Here is a 22,862-nt window from a genome sequence, read left to right as displayed (position 1 = left end):
ATGTTGCCATATCTGTGGCTAGAATGGTGGCTTATGCATTGTGAGTATTTTAAAAATAGGTTAGTGTATGAGTGGAGTGAACAAGTAAGGCATGTAATATAGCAAATGCTACAGTGGATGTTTTGAATGGTAGTTTTAGAAAAGCTAGGAGGCATGGACTTAGGTAGAAGTATATAATTATTGTCTTTATTTATGTTTGCTTCAAAGTATGAAAAATTTGTTCTAAATGCCTTTAACACCCACTTAAAATCACTCTTTGGGGGCACCTGGGTGGTTCAGTCAGTTGAGCCATAGCAGCCGACTCTGACTTTTGTTTTCGGCTTAGGTCATGATACCAAGGCTGTGGGATCAAGCCCCACGTGGGCTTGGAGCCCCATGCTGAGCATGGAGCCTATTTGAGGTTCTTGCTCTCCCTTCCTCTGTCCCTCCTCTGCTTGTATTCATGCTCTCTCTCCTTCTCAAATAAAAATCAAATCACTTTAGGAATATGCCATTCATTATTTATCTAAACTTTTTCTCCATCCTGTGTCTTGTAGGAAAATATATTGGTATGTTTACTTTTACTATTGTAAAATAGTGCTTCATTTGACTAGTTCAAAGATAAATTACTTTAAGCCTCAAAGGAGATGTTCTGTTTTATTATACTAGATTTTGTGGATAAGGTCACTTTCATCCTATCCATAACTTTCAATGGTTTAGGGCTCATATTCCTCAGCAACCTCATCTTGGCAGTATGAAGAATTCTTAGAGTTTGGGTCTACCATCACAACATACACACATCACTACTTGTGTCCATTCCCTTGGCAATTCTAAACACCCAGGTGTGTGTTTTATTTTTTGAAAAAAGGTGATAAAAAATATGTATGCCATGTCAAAGAGGAAGAAGTATTATTTTGTTTTAAGTACAATTATAGTTTAGATTTTATTTCTAATCCCTTTCCTAATGAAGAACAGTCTCCTGGTGCTTATCTTTTTATCCTACAGGAACACTAGCCCAGATTTTTCAAGGATTAATCAGGACAGCTTCTAACATCCCTTTCTGGGTTATATCTATTATGCCTGCACTTAAATAAAGGGCCACACTGTCCTTCTGAACATTTCTTTAAAGGTATTTGAACATGATCAAATAGAAGCTATTTATTAGCGTGTGTGTGTGTGTGTGTGTGTGTGTGTGCGCACGCGCAAAAGCACATATGTCTGTGTGAAATCAACAGAGCCTTTAAGGTCATTTTCCATTTTAACATACATTGAATAACATAGAGTAGCCTATAAACCTAAAATTTTCCTGTACTTCAGGATTTATAATAACAATAGTTTATAACAAGAAACAACAAAGATATCTGGGTATGTCCACTATTTTTGTCCCATAATATGTCCCATATTTATGTATACTGGTTAATTTGTTTGCTATTGTACCCATACCTGCCTCCTTTCATCATTATTCCATTTTGTTGTGGGTTGTGTTAGTTAACAACCTTCATTTAAGTAATAGGTATTATAAGAGGCTTTAGGAAAATTTATAGAAATAATTGTTACCGATTTTTCTTTAATCACATAATATTCACCTTCTTTTGGGAACCCTAGCTAATTAAGGAACACAGGCCTACACTTTAGTATGTACTGTATTTTGGATATGTTTTTAGTTTTCCCTGTCTCTTTTTAATTAGAACCAGAAGGAATATTTTAGAGAGAGGAGTAGTAATATGACTCCTATCCAAGGAAATATTTTTTTTTTAAATATTTTAATCTTTATTTATTTTTGAAGAGAGAGAGAGTTCAGGCTGAAGAGGGGCAGAGACAGAGGAAGACACAAAATCCAAAGCAGGCTCCAGTCTCTGACCTGTAAGCACAGAGCCTGATGCGGGGCTCAAACTCACAAACCATGATAGATATGACCTGAGCCGAAATCAGCGCTTAACCGCCTGAGCCACCCAGGTGCCCCAAAGGAAATAATTTTAAAAGGAAAACAGCTAGCATGTATTATGTGTTTCCTATGATTCCATCAATGAAAGGGTTTTCTAAGCACTTTAAATATACTAAATCAGTTAATCCTCTCAACAACCTTCACTGAAGCCCGGAGAGGTTGAATAACATGCCCAGGGTCTCACAAGTAGTTAATAGTAGTCCAGGATTCAAATCCAGGGTGCATGGATTTAGAGCCTGACCTTTTAACCATTTGATGACCCTGGCTCTCAACTCATTTTCTTGTGGTGGACCTGAGGCAAAACTCTACATATATATGTATTTGAGTATTATAAGAAGAATCCAATTTTTTTTTTTTTTTCTACCTGTGGAGAAGTGAATCCCTGAATACTGTTTCTAACCTTGTTGCTAGCTTGTTGATTCCCAGGAAGAATGTTTCTATTGGATCAACCTCCAAGGGTTCCATTTATAAAGTAGTTATCACCATGTAATATTTTCCATAACAGATTTTTGTTTTTCAATGAAGAGCACATGGCAAAACCAAAAAACCTGAACGTGAAGAGTATTTTGATTATGCTTTCTTCTGGATCTTCATAATTATTACTCTTAGATTTTTTTTGACCCTAATTCAGAGATGCCTATCAGAGTCTTTTTTATATAGCAAGTATTCAAGAATATTGTTAGGAATAAATGAATTTCATGAGTGACAGATAAATTCTTACATTTTACGTAGTGATATCTATCTCCTTTGCCCCCTGAGATAACACAACTGTTGTTGCAATGTTGATTATACCCACATCGTACATTTAGCTCAACAAAACTTTAGAAAACATCCTTTGTAATCATATAGATGCAGATTCAAAACTCCTGGCTGCCAGCTGGGTAACGGTGGATGATTAAATTCTAGCAGACTCAGTTTCCTCATCTTCCCTTCATGAATAGTCATAATAGTTACTTCAAAGAGTTGAGAATTAAATGAGATAGTCCACAGGAGGTCCACAATACACTACCCACACATAGTTGGTGTAACATGAATAGTATATAACTACTCTTGAGCATTAGTAACAATAACTGCTCTCAGATACTGTTGCGTATTGTTTGCAGAGTTTGTATGCTCTTAAAATATATTTCTGCTAACTAAATTTGCCTAGTGTTAACCGTAAGTATTTTCCCTGATAGAGACTTTTGTTATGCATCAGTTCACTGACCAGAAGTGTCTTGCAGAGAATATAGTTCTGGGTACCATTAAGTTTATAATGTATGTGTTTATTTTTCATGGTTAAAAGTAGAAAATGGTAGAATATGTACACTGTATGAGAAAATGAATGTTTTCCTTGGTCCTGTGTTTTCCCATGAAGGATCTGTTATCATAGAGGATCTATCTGTTCCCATTCATTCCCACACTCTTTGTGAACCCCACCAATTTTGCCTTGCTCCTCTGAGACTGAAGGGCTGCCATCATCGTTCTAATACTTGCATAATTACACATAATGCATGTCCAATCTGCCATTCTAAATCTGGAGAGCTAACATTCTAGCATGTTCATGTGTGTATTCCAGCCAGTCCTCTAAACCCTGCGGGCACCTCTCAGCACAACTATTGAGGAATCCATAAAGAGCTGTCAGTCAAAATTAGATGGGTAAGAGAAGTAGGGGTATGGGACAAAGGAGCACTTACACTGGGTCTTAATTCTGACAAGGCTTCAATTTCAGGAAATTGCAAAAAATGCCTGGATAAACATTATGCATTTTCCATTCCCAAACATATCACTGATTTTTGGGTCAAATAATCATAAAGATATTGAGGCAGTATTTCCCACAAAGCATTACAAGAATAGAGTGGAAGCCAAAATCAGACAGTTGCTGTACTCATATAATAATCCAGATAATGAGCAAAATATTTCTATATACATTATTACATTTAAATTTCCCACTATTCTAGAAGGCAAATAGCATTTAATCCATTTTGGAGATGAGAATTCTGACTCAGAGATGTGAAGTAGTTGTTCTTATAGCTAAAATCTGGATAAAATATCTGATTCTAAGGCCTACATTTAGCTTTTAATGCATAGAACTGCTTCTACAGGAACTTTGTGGATAAGGTTATGTGTCATTAGTTAAGGATATAATTAAAGTTTTCAGGGAAGACACAGTGAGAAATTATAAATTTCTATTATTTATATGGTTCTAGGACCTCAGCAGAATGAGCTTACTCTTCCCACTGCAGTCTTCAAGAAAGAGGTGTTGGTCTGTGAGTGATGATGAAAGGGAAAGGAAATGGTTGAGCAGTGGATAGGAAAGAAATTTCGTCCATTTGACCTTGTATTGAAAGTTCTTACCTTGAAGTTGTCCCAAGTCTGCCTGAGTAACGAGGGCTGTCATGAAGGAGACTGATAAAGACTGAATGTCTGACACTGACAACAATAACATTTCATCATTGGTAAAAATGTTTCACAAGGGGCTGATAATATACCAAGGGATCATGCATGACTTATTCACATAATGGCAGTGGCTCCCATTCAGAATACCCTCTGAAGACAATAGGCTATGGGCTGGCAAAACATTTCTGCTCCATCAGCAAGACGTTTTTGTCCAGCAGTGAAGCTGATGAAATAACACTACTTTAATCCTCTTTTGTGTGTGTCAGAAGGTGGAAGGATAAAGTTTAAGGCACGATTTAATGGTCCCATGTATTTTATGTGAAATATGGAATTTGGTGTTGCTTCTATATATTGGTACATAAAATAGACTTTAAGAAGCAAGAAAAAGATGAAGGTCATTTGATATTCTAGAGCTATGTGTACTGGGGTGATCCATTTATATCTCAGGCCATGTGTGGTATCCTTTGAAAATTAACACAACCACCTGTGGATTTTGTAGTGTTCAAGTATGCAATACTATAGACATTTTTATCTTAAGATTTTGCTTTAATTTAAACTTTGTATGAAAGGCATAAAAGAAGATAGTCATTGAGATTTATTGATTGTCCAATATGTATCTAAGCACTTTAGATATGGAGAAATGGGAAGTTTCTTTAAATTGATGGAAATGTAAGTTGGTACAATCTTATGTTTGAAAGCAAGTTAAATATGCTTATTAAATTTTAAAGGGTATTTATTGATGAAATCCTATTATTTAACATTCACACAGAAATAGTCATACAAGTACACAAAGATATATATACACATATACACACACTCATTCCAGTATTCATCACAATGGCAAAAAAGAGAAATTGTACACAATCTCAATAAAAGATTAATTAGGGGAGCCTGGGTGGCTCAGTTGGTTGAGCGTCTGACTTGGGCTCAGGTCATGATCTTGTGGTTTGTGAGTTTGAGCCTGGCATCAGGCTATGTGCTGATAGCTCAGACTGGAGTCTGCTTGAGATTCTGTGTGTCTCTTTCTCTGCCCCTCCCCCCCTCTCAAAAATAAACACTAAAAGTTATTAAAAATATATTAATTATGTAAATTTTGTAAGATACATACACTAGTCTACTAAACAGTTAATGTAAAAAATATGACAGACCTATGTCCAGATATAGACAAATATCCGTGACATATTGTCAAGTGAAAAAAAGCAAACTAAGAACAGGAGGTATAATCTTGTCTCATCTTATAAAATTAAAAAAATACAATGTGTGTGTATTGTTTTACAAAAGCAGAAAATGGATTTTAAATGAAAAAAAAAACAGGTATTTACCAAATAATTATTAGTGAATAATAATTATTAGAGGGGACTTAAAGTTGACCCATTATATATTTCTTTATCTTATTTCGAATAATAAAGGCATATATGTAAAACATATATCCATATTATATATATGGTTTTTATAATCAGAAAAATAGGTATGTATTTTTAGAAAACTACAGAGTCAACAAAGGAAAAAGAGTAGAAACCCAGACCTAAGGAATCTTTAAAGCTATTGGCTGTAGTGGACATACTTGGGTAATACTGTGAGCGTCTCCAGTGTGTACTAAAGAAAACACCATAAAACCTCAGAAGCACCCGCCAAAAATACCTAAGATTTACAGTTCTTTTATATTTGCCAGTTCTTCCTAAATAATTTTCTTAGTGTCTTCATATTTTTCCAACTTCTATGTTTCTTGCGGACTGGTATTCTTACCTGGCTCTTAACGGATCAGAGGATAAGCAGAAATCCCCTATAAGAAGAAAATAAAACTCAACAGTTAGTAGAGAAGCACTTGAGGTTTGGATGTCTGTATTCTTGAAGTTGAGAGAGCTAGGGATTGATGTCACTGCTCATTTCTAGATAAATTATGGAAGATAGTATCGTCAATAATGTCTGTTTTTGAGCTGATGTATGGCCAGTGTTAAAAGAAATTTTTAGGAATTAGTGAAAAGAAATACACATACATTATTCTTTTTAAGAGGCTAGCTATAAAGAATTCTCTGCTTAGAACCTTACATTTAGCTCTCATTTTAATTTTTTTTAGTAAAATATATATTTAAGGAGAGCCTGGATGACTCAATTGGTTGAGCATCCAATTCTTGATTTTGACTCAGGTTGTGATCTAACGTTTTGTAGGATCAAGACCTGTGTCAGCTTCTGCTCTGACAGCACAGAGTCTGCTTGGGATTCTCTCTCTCTGTCCTTCCCCAGTTCCCATGCACACACACTCTAATATATATATATATATATATATAGTGTGTATATATACATATATATATATACACACACACATACAAATATATGTGAGAGAGAGTACATACACACACACACACATACACACACACACACATATATATATCCACATATGTATACATACATAAATGTGTATATATATATGTAATTTATGTGTGTGTATATATATGCACACACACACATATACACACACACATATATATGATTTCTAAAAATGGAAATAATGCCATATCATTTGGTTGAACTTCTGTTTGAATTATTTCTTGAGAACATGAAGTGTATTTAGAAAATGGTAAGAGTGTATTTTAACTTCAGTAAAAAATTATATATACAAAGAAAATATTGATTCAGAATTCATATGGAAAACTTTGAGATAGAATTTTTAAAATAAATTGTACATATTTAAAGTGCACAATTAACTGGTATTTGAAATATGTAAATATAGCCACAAAACCATAAGTACAATCAAGGTAACAAACATTTCCATCCATCAAAAGTTTCCTTCTTCCTCTTTGTGATGCATTCTTCTTTCCACCCTGATCCTTAGGCAACCACTGGTTTGCCTTCCATCACTATAGATTAATTTGTAGTTTTTAGATATTTATCTGAATGTCGTCATCATCATGGATCCTTTTTTACATCACTTTCCTTCTTGTCATAATGATTCTGAGATTTATCATGTCTTGGATATATAAATAACTTCTTCCTTTTTATTGCTGAGCATTATTATATGTATACATATACCATAATTTTTTATTTGGTCACCTATTAATTGAAATTTTGTTTTTTTTACTATTTTAAGTTATTATAATAAAACTGCTATGAACATTCATGTACTATGTCTATTCATGTGGAGATAGATTTTTATTCCTCTTGTGTAAAATACCTATGTATAGAACAGGAGGATCATATGGAAAGTATTTATATAATTTTTTTTACATTTTTTTAAATATGAAATTTATTGTCAAGTTGGTTTCCATACAACACCCAGTGCTCATCCCAAAAGGTGCCCTCCTCAGTACCCATCACCCCTCCCCATCCTCCCACCCCCCATCAACCCTCAGTTTGTTCTCAGTTTTTAAGAGTCTCTTATACGTTAGCTCTCTCCCTCTCTAACCTCTTTTTTTTTTTTCTTCCCCTCCCCCATGGACTTCTGTTAAGTTTCTCAGGATCCACATAAGAGTGAAAACATATGGTATCTGTCTTTCTCTGTATGGCTTATTTTACTTAGTATCACACTTTCCAGTTCCATCCACGTTGCTACAAAGGGCCATATTTCATTCTTTCTCATTGCCACGTAGTACTCCATTGTGTATATAAACCACAATTTCTTTATCCATTTGTCAGTTGATGGACATTTAGCCTCTTTCCATAATTTGGCTATTGTTGAGAGTGCTGTTATAAACATTGGGGTACAAGTGCCCTATGCATCAGCACTCCTGTATCCCTTGGGTAAATTCCTAGCAGTGCTACTGCTGGGTCATAGGGTAGGTCTATTTTTAATTTTTTCAGAAACTCCACACAGCTTTCCAGAGCAGCTGCACCAGTTTGCATTCCTACCAAGAGTGCAAGAGGGTTCCCAATTCTCCACATCCTCTCCAGCATCTATAGTCTCCTGATTTGTTCATTTTGGCCACTCTGACTGGCGTGAGGTGATATCTCAGTGTGGTTTTGATTTGTATTTCCCTGATGAGGAGCGACGTAGAGCATCTTTTCATGTGCCTGTTGGCCATGTGGATGTCTTCTTTAGAGAAGTGTCTATTCATGTTTTCTGCCCATTTCTTCACTGGGTTATTTGTTTTTCGGGTGTGGAGTTTGGTGAGCTCTTTATAGATTTTGGATACTAGCCCTTTGTCCGATATGTCATTTGCAAATATCTTTTCCCATTCTGTTGGTTGCCTTTTAGTTTTGTTGATTGTTTCCTTTGCTGTACAGAAGCTTTTTATCTTCATGAGGTCCCAATAGTTCATTTTTGCTTTTAATTCCCTTGCCTTTGGGGATGTGTCAAGTAAGAAATTGCTGCGGCTGAGGTCAGAGAGGTCTTTTCCTGCTTTCTCCTCTAGGGTTTTGATGGTTTCCTGTCTCACATTCAGGTCCTTTATCCATTTCGAGTTTGTTTTTGTGAATGGTGTAAGAAAGTGGTCTAGTTTCATCCTTCTGTAAGTTGCTGTCTAGTTCTCCCAGCTCCATTTGTTAAAGAGAGTGTCTTTTCCATTGGATATTCTTTCCTGCCTTGTCAAAGATGAGTTGGCCATACTTTCGTGGGTCTAGTTCTGGGGTTTCTATCCTATTCCATTGGTCTATGTGTCTATTTTTGTGCCAATACCATGCTGTCTTGATGATGACAGCTTTGTAGTAGAGGCTAAAGTCTGGGATTGTGATGCCTTCCACTTTGGTCTTCTTCAAAATTACGCTGGCTATTCGGGGCCTTTTGTGGTTCCATATAAATTTTAGGATTGCTTGTTCTAGCTTCTAGAAGAATGCTGGTGCAATGTTAATTGGGATTGCATTGAATGTGTAGATAGCTTTGGGTAGTATTGACATTTTGACAATATTTATTCTTCCAATCCATGAGCAGGGAATGTCTTTCCATTTCTTTATATCTTCTTCAATTACCTTCATAAGCTTTCTATAGTTTTCAACATACAGATGTTTTACACCTTTGGTTAGGTTTATTCCTAGGTATTTTATGCTTCTTGGTGCAATTGTGAATGGGATCAGTTTCTTTATTTGTCTTTCTGTTGCTTCATAATTAGTGTATAAGAATGCAACTGATTTCTGTGCACTGATTTTGTATCCTGCGACTTTGCTGAATACATGTATCAGTTCTAGCAGACTTTTGGTGGAGTCCATCGGATTTTCCACGTATAATATCATGTCATCTGCAAAAAGCGAAAGCTTGACTTCATCGTTGCCAATTTTGATGCCTTTGATTTCCTTTTGTTGTCTGATTGCTGATGGTAGAACTTCCAACACTATGTTAAACAACAGTGGTAAGAGTGGACATTTCTGTCATGTTCCTGATCTCAGGGAGAAAGCTCTCAGTTTTTCCCCATCGAGGATGATATTAGCTGTGGGCTTTTCATGAATGGCTTTTATGATGTTTAAGTATGTTCCTTCTATCCCGACTTTCTCGAGGGTTTTTATTAAGAAAGGTTTCTGAATTTTGTCAAATACCTTTTCTGCATCGATTGACAGGATCATATGGTTCTAATCTTTCCTTTTATTAATGTGATGTATCACATTGATTGTTTTGTGAATGTTGAACCAGCCCTGCATCCCAGGAATGAATCCCACTTGATTATGGTGAATAATTCTTTTTATATGCTGTTGAATTCGATTTACTAGTATCTTATTGAGAATTTTTGCATCCATATTCATCAGGGATATTGACCTGTAGTTCTCTTTTTTTACTGGGTCTCTGTGTGGTTTAGGAATAAAAGTAATGCTGGCTTCATTGAACGAGACTGGAAGTTTTCCTTCCCTTTCTATTTTTTGGAATAGCTTGAGAAAGGTATTATATATGCTTTAAATGTCTGGTAGAATTCCCCTGGGAAGCCATCTGGTCCTGGACTCTTATTTGTTGGGAGATTTTTGATAACTGATTCAATTTCCTCACTGGTTATGGGTCTGTTCAAGCTTTCTATTTCTTCCTGTTTGAGTTTTGGAAGTGTGTGGTTGTTTAGGAATTTGTCCATTTCTTCCAGGTTGTCCAGTTTGTTGGAATATAATTTTTCATAGTATTCCCTGATAATTCTTTGTATTTCTGAGGGATTGGTTGTAATAATTAAATTTTCATTGATGATTTTATATATTTGGGTCCTTTCTGTTTTCTTTGTGAGAAGCTGGCTAGAGGTTTATCCATTTTGTTTATTTTTTCAAAAAACCAACTCCTGGTTTCATTGATCTGCTCTACAGTTTAGATTCTATATTGTTTATTTCTGCTCTGATCTTTATTATTTCTCTTCTTCTGCTGGGTTTGGGGTGTCTTTGCTGTTCTGCTTCTATTTCCTTTAGGTGTGCTGTTAGATTTTGTATTTGGGATTTTTCTTGTTTCTTGAGATAGGCCTGGATTGCAATGTATTTTCCTCTCAGGACTGCCTTTGCTGCATCCCAATGCGTTTGGATTGTTGTATTTTCATTTTCATTTGTTTCCAAATATTTTTTTAATTTTTTCTCTAATTGCCTGGTTGACCCATTCATTCCTTAGTAGGGTATTTTTTCACCTCCGGGCTTTTGGAGGTTTTCCAGACTTTTTCCTGTAGTTGATTTCAAGCTTCATAGCACTGTGGTCTGAAAATATGCATGGTATGATCTCAATTCTTGTATACTCATGAAGAGCTGTTTTGTGACCCAGTATGTGATCTATCTTGGAGAATAGATCCATGTGCACTCGAGAAGAAAGTATATTCTGATGCTTTGGATGCAGAATTCTAAATATATCTGTCAAGTCCATCTGATCCCATGTATCTTTCAGGGCCTTTGTTTCTTTACTGACCATGTGTCTAGATGATCTATCCATTTCTGTAAGTGGAGCGTTAAAGTCCCCTGAAATTACCACATTCTTATCAATAAGGTTGCTTATGTTTGTGAGTAATCGTTTTATATATTTGGGGGCTCCCGTATTTGGCACATAGACATTTATAATTGTTAGCTCTTCCTGATAGACTCTGTAATTATTATATAATGCCTTTCTTCCTCTCTTGTTATAGACTTTAATTGAAAGTCTAGTTTGTCTGATAGAAGTATGGCTACTCCAGCTTTCTTTTGACTTCCAGTAGCATGATAGATAGTTCTCCATCCCCTCACTTTCAATCTGACGTTGTCCTCAGGTCTAAAATGAGTCTCTTGTAGACAGCAAATGGATGGGTCTTGTTTTTTTTATCCATTCTGATACCCTATGTCTTTTGGTTGGAGCCTGTAGTCCCTTTACATTCAGTGTTATTATAGAAGGATATGGGTTTAGAGTCATTGTGATGTCTGTAGGTTTCATGCTTGTAGTGATGTCTTTGGTACTTTGTCTCACAGGATCCCCTTTAGGATCTCTTGTAGGGCTGGTTTAGTGGTGATGAATTCCTTTAGTTTTTGTTTGTTTGGGGAGACCTTTATCTCTCCTTCTATTCTAAATGCAGACTTGCTGGATAAAGGATTCTCAGCTGCATATTTTTTCTGTTTATCACATTGAATATTTCCTGCCATTCTTTTCTGGCCTTCCAAGTTTCAGTAGAGATCCGTCACTAGTCTTAATGGTCTCCCTTTATATGTTAGGGCATGCTTATCCCTAGCTGCTTTCAGAATTTTCTCATTATCCTTGTATTTTGCCAGTTTCACTATGATATGTCATGCAGAAGATTGATTCACGTTACATCTGAAGGGAGTTCTGTGTGCCTGTTGGATTTTAATGCCTTTTTCCTTCCCCAGATCAGGGACGTTCTCAGCTATGATTTCTTCAAGTACACTTTCATCACCTTTCCCTCTCTCCTCGTCCTCTAGAATCCCAAGTATGCATATATTATTAAGTTTAATTGTGTCACTTAGTTCTCTAATTTTCCCCTCATACTCCTATATTTTTTTTTAATCTCTCTTTTTGTCAGGTGCCTCTTTTTCCATAATTTTATCTTGTAATTCACCTATTCTCTCCTCTGCCTCTTCACTCCGAGCTGTGGTCACCTCCATTTTATTTTGAAGCTCATTTATAGCATTTTTTTTAGCTCCTCCTGATTGTTTCTTCATCCCTTGATCTCTGTAGTAATAGATTCTCTGCTGTCCTCTATACTTTTTTTCAAGGCCAGTGATTAATTTTATGACTATTATTTTAAATTCACTTTCTGTTACCTTGCTTAAATCATTTTTGATCAGTTCATTAGCTGTCCCTACTTCCTGGAGTTTCTTTTGAGGAGAATTCTTCCGTTTTGTCATTTTGGATAATCCCTAGAGTGGCGTGGAACTGCAGGGCTCTTCCCCTGTGCTGTCTGGAGTAACGTGTTGGTTGGCAGGCCGCAGTCAGGTCTGATGTCTGCCCCCAGCCCACTGCTGGGGCCACAGTCAGACTGGTGTGTACCTTCTCTTCCCCTCTCCCAGGGGCAGGACTCACTGTGGAGTGGTTTGGCCCCTGTCTGGGCTACTTGCACACTGCCAGGCTTGTGGTGCTGCTTTGATGGGATCTGGTGTATGAGCTGCGGTGGATCCCAAGGTGCACAGGGGCGGGAGGGGCAGGCTCACCTCGCTTTCCCTTCGGTGATCCGCTTCGGGAGGGGCCCTGCGGCACCGGGAGGGAGTCAGACCCGCCGCTGGAGGGATGGATCCGCAGAAGCACAGCGTTGGGTGTTTGTTCACTGCAAGCAATTTTCCTGGCAGGAACTGGTTCCCTTTGGGATTTTGGCTGAGGGATGGGCGAGGGAGATGGCGCTGGGGAGCGCCTTTGTTCCCCGCCAAGCTGCACTCTGTCGTCCGGGGCTCAACAAGTCTCCCTCCCGTTGTCCTCTAGCCCTCCCACTCTCGGAGCAGAGCTGTTAACTTGTAACATTCCAGATGTTAAGTCCCGCTGGCTGTCAGAACACACTCCATCCTGCCCCTCCGCTTTTGAAAGCCAGACTCGGGACTCTGCCTTGACGGGTCAGCTGGCTGCCTCTCCACCGCCCAGGCTCCCTCCCGCCAGTCCGTGTAGCGCATAGCGGGCACCGCCTCTCCGCCCTTCCTACCGTCTTCCGTGGGCCTCTTGTCTACGCTTGGCTCCAGAGAGTCCATTCTGCTAGTCTTCTTGTGGTTTTCTGGGTTCTTTAGGCAGATGTGGGTGGAATCTAAGTGGACAGCAGGACGTGGTGAGCCCAGCATCCTCATATGCCGCCATCTTCCTTCCGGAACCTGTATGTATAACTTTTTAAGAAACTATGAATGAACTTTTCAAAATAGGTTTAACATTTGATGTTTCTACAACCAACATAGGAAAATTCCAGTAGCTCCATATTTTGGCCAATTCAGTAGGTGTGTAATAGTATCTCATTGTGGTTTCAACTTGCATTTTCTGAATATTCTATTTTTTAGTGTGTTCAGCTTATCATTACTGAGTTGTAACATTTCTTTATATATTCTATTTGGAAGTTCTTTGCCTGTGTTGCAAATATCTTCTCTCAATCTCGCATTTTCTCTCTCTTAATGGAATTTTTTGAAGAATAAAATTTTCTAATTTCACTAAACTCCAATTTAACAAATTTTATGTTCTATGTTTTTTGTGTTTTGCATAAGTTACTTTTAATTACTCCAAGGTCACAAAGCTAATCGCTTATTTTCATCTAAAAGTTTTATGGTTTTATGTTTTACACTTAGGATCATGTTCAATCTTCTGATTTATAGATTATGTGAAGAGTTATTTTTCCCTCCTATAGATGCAGAGTTGTTTCATGACTATTTCTCCTTCTTTTTTTTTTTTTTTTTTTTTACATTTATTTATTTTTGAGAGACAGAGAGACAGAGCAGAAGTGGGGGAGGGGCAGAGGGAAAGAGACAGAATCTGAAGCAGGCTCCAGTCTTCCTGCTGCAAGCACAGAACCTGACAAGGGGCTCCAACTCATGAACTGTGAGATCATGAACTGAGCTGAAGTCAGACTCTTAGCCGACTGAGCCACCCAGGCGTCCCCATAAATATTTTCTGAAGAGATGTTTCTTTCCCTATTGTGGAAAATCATGTTATGATATATATGGGTTCATTTCTGGGCCCTATTCTATTCCATTGATATATATCTTTTCACAAATATCAACCTATGTTAATTACCATTAACCTTAAAATTAGTTTTTGAAATCATGTAGGGTAAGTTCTTCAATATAGATCTTCTTTTTAAAAATTGTTCTGGTTCTTCTAGACCTATTGCATGTCCATGTAAATTTTAGAATTAAACTGTTAATTTCTACCAAAAAAAAAAATCTACTTGAATTTTCACTGAGACTGTGTTCACTCTAAAGGTAAATGTGGAGAAAACCAACATTTTAAAAACATTGGCCAATTCAGTAGTTGGTATATCTGCTATTTGTATCTACAATTTCCCCAAGAAATTGTATATACTTTTCTATGCAGAGAAAGGTTGGACACCTAAGGATGCTAAGTTTTTATGCCATTATGAATGGGATTTTAAAAAGTTGCTTTCCCACCTTCTGTCCCTAATTTATAAGAGTATGATTTTTATATTAATTTTGAATCTTGTTATACTGCTAAATTCATTTATTTTCTGTAGAAATTATTTTGTAGATTTTTTTGGGGGGGGTTGTTTGCATGAAACTAATCCATTCCAGGGGCGCCTGAGTTGCTCAGTTGGTTAAGCGACGAAGTTCAGCTCAGGTCATGATTTTTTGGTTTGTGGGTTTAGGCCCTGTGTTGGGCTCTGTGCTGACAGCTAGGAGCCTAGAGTCTGCTTTATATTTTGTGCTTCCTTCTCTCTATCCCCTCCCCTACTCATACTCACCCTCTCTCTCTCTCACAAATAAACATTAAAAAAAGAATTAAAGAAAGTACAAGAATCCTATCAAGCACATATAATATAGTATTACTTTCTTCTTTATGATCTTGCTGTTTTAATATTGTTAATGTGGTTAATGGCTTAATAATGGGTATTAATTAATGGTTATGGTTAATGTGGTGGATTGTTCTGATTTTTTAAATGTTTCTGGAATAATCCTCAGTCATGATATGTTATATATATGATTTAACCTGTTAATATTCTATTAAGGATTTTTATATGAATATTTATGAGTGATATTGATATTTGTTTATTTATTTATTTATTTATTTATTTATTTATTTATTTGCTCATTACGTCTTTGGAACGTTTTGGTATTAGGTTGATATTATCCTCAGAAAACAAGGTGGTAGTGTCTATTCCATCTCTATTTTCTGGTGGGGGGGTGGGAAGGACTGATAGAATTTACTACTGAAACTACTTGGGTGTGGAGTTTTCCTTTAGAAAAGATTTTTGACAAAAAAGAAAAGACTTAATAGTTGTAGAGCTAGACAAATTTTCTATTTCTTTGTGTTAATTTAAATGAATTATACTTTTTAATACATATGTACATTTCATCTAAGTTATTGAGTTTGTTGTTCATATGCTCTATCATTTTTATGTGTATGCTCTTCAGTGACAACCTCTTTTTTAGTGCTGATAGTACTGGTGATTTGGGTTATCTTTTTTCTTGTTCACTCCAACTAAGGATATGCTGATTTTGATGATCTTTTCAAAGAATCAACTTTTGACTTTTAGAAACTCTATGTATTATATGTTTTCTCTTCCACCAATTTCTGGGTTTTGTTTTGTTTGTCTGTTTTGGTTATTTTTGTTTGTTCAGGGTATTTTTTATTTGTTTTTAATTTTACTTATCTTGGCCTGATTTACTCTTCTGACTTCTTTATGTAGATATGCAGGTCAGTTATTTTGTATCATTCTTTTTTTTCTCTAAATATGTATTTACATTATAAATATCCATATAAGTACTGGTTTAGCTGTCTTTGAAAATATTTCCAAGTATTGCTTTAACAATATATTGGTATATTGCTTTAGCAAAATATTTCCATTTATCTTATAATTTCTTCTTTAACTTGTAGTATTATTAATTTGCAGATAGTTCAGGTTTGTTAGATTTCTTATTACTGATTTTCAACTGAATTCAAAGTTTGGCCAGAGAACATTCTTGGTGTGCATCTGATTCTTTTAATGTATTGAGATTTGTTTTATGGTCCAGGATGCGGCTATCTTAGTGAAAGTGCAGCATAGACTTGAAAAAATATGTGTATTCCAAAGGTCTTATATACACTGTACTATACATGTCACTTAGAAAAAGATGGCTGGTAGTATTATTCAGATCTTCTTCTACATATGTACTCATTTTTCATGCATTTATTTCTATGCAGTTAGTAATTTTGAATAGTTGTCTTATGAATTGCTTATAGAAGGGTCTTAAAAATCATTTGCTATGATTGTGATATTATCTATTGTATTACTCAATTCTTTTTATTTTTGTAAAACTGATTTTGAGACTCTATCATTAGGTGTATATGTTTTTAAGATTATTATGTCTTCTTGATGAATGGCCCCTTTAGCAATTATTTGCCCCTTTTTACTTCTTATAATATTCTTTGTATTAAAATCTATCCTGATATTTATGTTGCCACTTCAGCCTTACTTGCTTATTGCTTACATGGTATATATTTTTTTCAACCATTTTCTTTTAACCTATTTGTATATATGTAAAGTATGTTGCTTATAGGCAACATCTAGTTGGTTATTGTGTTTTTATTTATTCTCATAATCTATTGCTTTCAATTGCAACATTTAGATCATTAACTAAGAATAGTGAATTTAGCCCATATATTTTATTACTGGTTTCCTGGTTGAGCCATCCTGTCTATTTTTGTTCTCCCTTTTTCCTTTGCTAACTTTCTTTGGATGGTATAAATATTTTTACCATTATGTGATAATTGAATTATTCCCTTTTTGCTATGTCTTTGTATTATGTAGAATATGTATAACTACTACAAAACTGATGAGGCAGGAATTTCTTCCTCAGGTACATATATGAGACTATAGGAGAATATATATGTGTGTGTATGTGTATATATGTATATCTGTCCAGAGTTAAAATTGTACTACTTAATGAAAAATGTAGAAATGTTGCAAGCATAATGGATAAATATCCTGTCTTTGCCTGTTGCTATCTTTTATGTTACAGTTCTCATGTGTATTATATGTATATACATTGAAAATACCACCAGACTATGTTATATACTTTTTTCCTCTTGAAGGTTGCTTTTTTTCAGTTTCACTGAAAAATAATTGACATACAGCACTGTAAAAGTTTAAGGCATACAGCATGATGGTTTCATTTACATGTAGTGTAAAATAATTACTGCAACGGGTTCACCTAACATCCATCTTCTCATATGGATATAACAAAAAGAAAGAAACACTAAGTCTCCATATGATGAGAAGCCATAGAATTTACTCTTTTCACAATCTTCTCGTATAAAATACATCAGTGTTAGCTAGAGCCATCATGTAGTACATTATATCCCTCATACCTATTTATCTTATAACTGCAAGTTTATATTTTTGACCATCTTCCTCCAATTTCTACTCCTCCTCACTCCACTTCTGGTATTCAGAAGTCTCAGCTCTTTTGTATGAATTGTTTATTTTGATACTCCTTCTTTTTTCTTTGTTTTTATTTATTTTTTAAATTTCACTCTTGTTAACCGTACAGTTCTATATTAGCTTTAGGTGTAGAGTATAGTGATTCAATAATTTCATATGTTACTCAGTGCTCATCATGATAAGTGTACTCTTAATCACCATCACCTGTTTCACCATCCAACCAGTCTACCCCACTCTGGTAACCATCTCTTTGTTGTCTGTAGTGGAGGGTCTGTTTGTTTTTTTGTTTGTTTTTCCTTTGTTTTGTTTCTTGAATCCCACATATGCATGAAATTTTATGGCATTTGTCTTTCTCGGACTGACTTATTTCACTTAGCATAATACTCTCTAGTTCCATCTCTCATTGCAAATGTGAAGATTTCATTCTTTTTGTGCCTGAATAATATTTCATTGTATATATGCCACATCTTCTTTATCCATTCTGCTATCAATGGACACTTGAGCTGTTTCCTTGGTTAGGCTATTGGAAATAATTCTGGAATAAGCATAGGGTTGCATATATACCTTCTCATTATTGTTCTCATATTCTTTGGGTAAATAGCCAGTAGTGCAATTACTTACTGGATCATATGGTAATTATATTTATAATTTTTTTAAGGAACCTCTTAAAACCTCCTTTTTTAAGGAAGATACCGTCTTCCACAGTGTCTGCACCAGTTTGCATTCCCACCAACAGTGCACTAGGGTTCGTTTTCCTTCACATACTTATCAACACTTGTTTATTGAGTTTTTGATTTTTGTTATTCTTACAGGTATGAAGTGATATCTCACTGTCGTTTTGAATCACATTTCCCTGATGATGAGAGATGTTGAGCATCTTTTCCTGTGTCTGTTGGCCATCTGTATGTCCTCTTTGGAGAAATGTCTGTTCATAACTTCTGCCCATTTTTTAATTGGATTATTTGCTTTTTGAGTTTTGTAAATTCTTTATATAATTTATGCCGATAGCTTATTTTTCCTTTCGTTTCCCTTGCCTCAGTACACACATAGAGAGAGATGTTGTTATGGCCACTGTTAGAGAAAGTATTGCCTGTGCTGTATTCTAGGATTTTTATGGTTTCAGGTCTCACATTTAGATCCTTAATCCATTTTAAGTTTTTTCTTGTGCATGGTGTAATAAAGTGGTCCAGTTCATTTTTTTTTATGTAGCTGTCTGGTTTTCCCAACATCATTTGTTGAAGAGACTGTCTTTCCCATTTGTATATTCATCCCTCTTTCATTGAAGATTAATTGATCATAGAATTGTGGGTTTATTTCTGGGTTTTCTATTCTCTTGTTCCATGTGTCTGTTTTTCTCCAAGTACCATAGTGTTTTGACTACCACAGTTTTGTAATATATATTGAAATGGGAATTTTAGTATCTCCAGTTTTTTCTTCTTTTTAAAGATTTCTTTGGCTATTTAGGGTCTTCTGTAGTTCTATAAAAAATTTAGAATTATTTGCTCTACTCCTATGAAAATGGTGTTGGCATTTTGAGAGGGATTACATTAAATCTGTGGATTCCTTTGGGTAGTATTCACATTTCAACAATATTTATTCTTCCAATCCATGATCATGGAATGTCTCTCCCATTTTTTGTGTCATCTTCAATTGCTTTCATCGGTGTTTCATAGTTTTGAGAGTACATATCTTTTCACCTCTTTGGTTCAGTTTACTTTTAGAATTTTTATTATTTTTGGTGCAATTGTAAATGGGATTGTTTTTCTTAATTTCACTTTCTGCTAGCTCCTTATTAATATAGTGAAATGCAATGGATTTCTGTACACTGACTTTGTATCTTGTGATATTGCTGAAATAATTTATCAGTTCTACTAGTTTGTTGGTTGTCTTTAGGGTTTTCTATAATGGTATCTTGTTATCTGCAAATAGTGAAAAATTTTCTTCTTCCTTACCAATTTGAATGCCTTTTATTTCTCTTTCTTCTCTGATTTCTGTGACTCAGACTTACAGTACTATGTTTAATAAAAGTGATGAGAGTGGACATCTTTGTCTTGTTCCTGACCTTAGAGGAAAAACTCAGGTTTTCACCATTGAGTATGATGTTATCTGGTTTTTTTTTTCATATAACCCACAGATTATGGGTTATTATTATTCATATAACCCTTTATTATGTTGAGGTATGCTCCTTCTCAACCTACATTGTTGAGGGTTTTTATCATGAATGGAAGCCATACTTTGCAAATGCTTTTTCTGCATCTACTGAAATGATCATATGGTTTTTATCCTTTCTCTTATCGATGTGTTGTATCACGTTGACTGATTTGTGAATATTGAACCACAGTTGCATCCCTGGAATAAATCCCACTTGAACATATTGAATGATTCTTTTAATGTATCATTGGATTTGGTTTGCTAATATGTTGTTGAGGATTTTTGCATCTATGTTCATCACAAATATTGACTTGTAGTTCTCTTTTTTTGTTCTGTCTTTGTCTTGTTTTGGAATCAGGGTAATGCTAGCATCATAGAATGAATTTGGAAGTTTCCTTCCTCTTCTATCTTTTGGAATAGTTTGAGAAGAATTAGGTATTAACTATTCCTCAAACGTTTGCTAGAAAACACCTGTGAAACCATTTGGTCCTCGATTTTTTTTTTTTTTTTTTTTTTTGGTGAGGAGTTTTTAATTTTTTTTTTTAACGTTTATTTACTTTTGAGACAGAGAGAGACAGAGCATGAACGGGGGAGGGGCAGAGAGAGAGGGAGACACAGAGTCGGAAACAGGCTCCAGGGTCTGAGCCGTCAGCCCAGAGCCCGACGCGGGGCTCAAACTCACGGACTGTGAGATCGTGACCTGAGCTGAAGTCGGACGCTTAACCAACTGAGCCACCCAGGCGCCCCATGGTTAGGAGTTTTTAATTGCTAATTCAATTTCATTGCTGGTAATCAATGTGTTCAATTTTTCAATATTTTCCTATTTCATTTTTGGTAGCTTAGATGTTCCTAAGAATTTACCCATTTCTTCTAGGTTGTCCAGTTTGTTGGCATATAATTTTTCATAATATTCTCATAATCGTTTGCATTTCTGTGAATGTTGTTATTTGGTTTCTCATTTTGTTTACTTGAGTTTTTTTTAAGAGTCAGGCCAGAGGTTTATCAGTTTTGTTCATGTTTTGGAAGAACCAGCTATTTGTTTCACTGATCTGTTTATGTGGGGGGGGGGGAGTTGTGGGGGGGGGAGGGTGTGTGTTTGCATTTGTTTGGAGTTTTTGTTGGTTTTTAATTTCTATCTCATTTATTTCTGCTCCAGTCTTTATTATTCCATTCCTTCTGCTGGATTTGAATTTTGTTTGTTCTTCTTTTTCTAGTTTCTTTAAGTGTAAGGTTCTGTTGTTTATTTGAGATAGGCCTTGCTTATTGAAGTAGGCCATTATTGTCATAAACTTACCTTTTAGAACTGCTTCTGCTATATCCCAAACATTTTGGAACTTCATGTTTTCATTTTCATTTATAGCCAGGTATTTTTTTTTATTTACTCTTTAATTTCTTGGTGGACTCACTCATTGTTTAGTAGTATGTTAACTTCCATTTTTTTGTCTTCTTTCCAGATTTTTTTTTCTCTTATGATTGATTTCTAATTTCATTACATTGCTGTCAGAAAGGATGCATGGTATGACCTTGATCCTTTTGAAATTGTTGAGACTTGTTTTGTGATGTAATATGAGATCTCTTCTGGGGAATGTTTAGGTACAGTTGGAAAGAATGTATATTCTATCGTTTTAGGATGGAATGTTATGAATATATCTATTAAATCCATCTGGTCCATTGTGTTACTCAAAATCACCTTTTCCTTGTTGATTTTCTGTTTAGATGATCTGTCCATTGATACAAGTGAGGTAATAAAGTCAACTACTATTATTATATTACTATAAATTACTTCCTTTATGTTTGTTAATTGTTTTATATATTTTGGTGTTCCATGTTGGGTACATAGATATTTACAGTTGTTATGTCTTCTTGTTGAATTGTTCCCTAAGTGAGTATATAGTTTTCTTCTTTGACTCTTTTTCCAGTCTTGGTTTTAATGTCAATTTTGTTTGATATAAGTATTGCTACCCTGGCTTTCTTTTTACATCCATTTGCATGATAAATATCTCTTCAGCCCTTCTCTTTCCATCTGCAAGTGTCTTTAGGTCTGAAGTGTATCTAGTGCAGGCAGCATAGATGAGTCTTGTTTTTTGATTGGAGCATTTAGTCCATTTCCATTCAAAGTAATTTTTGATAAGTATGTATTTATTACCATTTTGTTATTTGATTTATGTTGGGTTTTTTTTGTGGATCTTCTTTGTTGCTTTCTTACTTTGTTCTCTTCTCTCACTGTACATTGGGTTTCTTTAATGATACACTTGGATTCCTTTCTGTTTGGTTTTTGCATATCTATTACTGGTTTCTGATTTATGGTTACCATTAGATTTGTATATAACATCTTCTGCATGTAGCAGTTTAACTTAGGTTGATGGTTGCTTATGTTTGAACCCATCCTTTGTTCCTCTTCTCACATTTTAGGTAAATGGTGTCATACTTTGCTTCCTTTTATTTCATGAGTCCCTTGACTGATTTTTACAGATATACTTATTTTTACTGATTTTTGTGCTTTTTACTTTTCTTACTTTAATTTATTGTCTTTCCTTTCCACTCAAAAAGTGCACTTCATCCTTTTATTGTAGGGCTGGTTTAGTGGTCATGAACTCCTTTAACTTTTGTTTGTCTTTGAAACTCTTTCTCTCTCTTTCTATTCTGAATGATAGCCTTCATGAACAGTATATTCTTAGCTTCTTTTTTTTTTCCCTTTCAGTACCTTGAATATATTGTGCCCCTTCCTTTGTAGCCTGCAAAGTTTGTATACAAAAATCTAATACTCTTATGGGGTTCTGCTTGTAAATCATTGTTTTCTTTTGTGTTGCTGCTGTTAAAATTCTTCTTTATCACTGTTTTTTAACATTTTCATTATTATGTGTCTTGGTATAGACTTCCTCGGGTTGATTTTGTTGAGGGACCTCTATACCTCCTTGATATTTCCATTTCCTTCCTTAAGTTTGGGAATATTTTGGCTATTATGTCTTCAAATATATTTTCTGCCC

The 22,862-nt window shown here is 35.3% G+C and overlaps 1 protein-coding gene across 1 annotated transcript in view; it reads left to right on the top strand.

Moving 5' to 3' along the window:
- LOC123575924 (limbic system associated membrane protein) overlaps nucleotides 1-22,862 on the top strand; it is an 823,468-nt gene that overhangs the window by 47,595 nt on the left and 753,011 nt on the right. The window lies entirely within an intron of this gene.

This window comes from Leopardus geoffroyi, chromosome C2 (genome assembly GCF_018350155.1).
Source record: "Leopardus geoffroyi isolate Oge1 chromosome C2, O.geoffroyi_Oge1_pat1.0, whole genome shotgun sequence".
Taxonomy (NCBI): Eukaryota; Metazoa; Chordata; class Mammalia; order Carnivora; family Felidae; genus Leopardus; species Leopardus geoffroyi.
The sequence above is the reverse complement of the archived record's forward strand: the minus strand, read 5'-3'. Positions and strand labels throughout refer to the sequence as shown.